Genomic DNA, 1,361 nt, shown 5'->3' with positions numbered 1-1,361 from the left:
CCTGTCAGGTGCAGTAGTTGTAACCATGTTTGATGTAGCATCCAAATGCAGACTTCATTGCCCTGAGCTCGCCTGTTTTGTGAAGAGGAGTCTTCTATTTCTAGGTTTGTCCTTCAGAGAATTGGAAGAATGCTCAAATATTATAAAAACATATGTACATGATAAATGAAAAAAATTAAAAATATCTTATTTGAGTGGTTCTTTACATAAGAAATTCAAGCTAATTAGAATAAAATCTCTAAATTTGCACTTAAAAATTTCAAGAGTCAGAGAACAAAATGCTGTTGTGGAAGTCTAGCAAGTCACTCAAAAACAAGGCCTGAAAGACGTCCTTATAAATTTTATAAAAGACTCTGAAGAAAATGCATGGTAAGAATTTATCACTGATGGGACCAGCAGTTAGTGTAATGGCTATGTCGCTGGACTCCCACGTAGTTGACCGCGGTTCAAGTCCTGGACCCGGTGGCTTAAACTCACGCAGGGCACATGTGTGTGCGTGCCCAAGATCCCGAGAGGAGAATGGAGGAGAAGGGATTGCGGCGTGGTCATCCCCCTGGGGGGTGATTTCTCACTTTCTGTCTCCTGTCTCTCTCTGTCTGTCTGGCGAGCACACACACCCTATAGCAAAAAACCTCTCAAAAAAAAAAAAGAATTTATCATTGATTATCCTAACATAAATGTGAGCTGGATCAAAATCTAATAAAGAGAACCAAATAAGCTTATGAAAATAAATAAGTGATACTTTTAATTAAAATGAGGCAGACATATTACTATGCTTTGATGAAATGTATTTGTAAAAGCTACATCATTTTTAAAATTTGAAATAGAGATAGATACCTTTTCTCTATTAAATTATCAGATTATAAGAAAGTTACTTCTACATGTAAAAATAAAGAAATAAATAAATAGGTTTTTATGTATTTCTACAATGTCTCTGGCTGCTACCTTAAAACTCAAATTGATTTGTTTTTTTCAGTCTTTGTTGTCTTGTCTATGAGAAAACCGTATCTACTATTCTAGCTAACTATGTGCAGAACTTTTTTTTTTGGAGAGATTTTCACTGTAGAGCGCGTGCGCTCGCCAGACAGACAGAGAGAGACATAGAGACAGAAAGCGAGAAATCACCCCCCAGGGGGGATGGTCACGCCGCAATCCCTTCTCCTCCATTCTCCTCTTGGGATTTTGGGCATGCACGCACACGTGCCCAGCATGAGTTTTAAGCCACCGGGTCCGGGACACGAACCGCGGTCGACTACGTGGGAGTCCAGCGACATAGCCATTACGCTAACTGCTGGTTCCCTGTGCAGAACTTTTTTAAAACTATAACCAATTGAGGGGATCAAGGAGAGGCAAAGGCAAAT

Source organism: Tupaia chinensis, unplaced genomic scaffold, assembly GCF_000334495.1.
Source record: "Tupaia chinensis unplaced genomic scaffold, TupChi_1.0 Scaffold000084_3, whole genome shotgun sequence".
Taxonomy (NCBI): domain Eukaryota; kingdom Metazoa; phylum Chordata; class Mammalia; order Scandentia; family Tupaiidae; genus Tupaia; species Tupaia belangeri.
Note: the sequence above shows the minus strand (reverse complement) of the source record.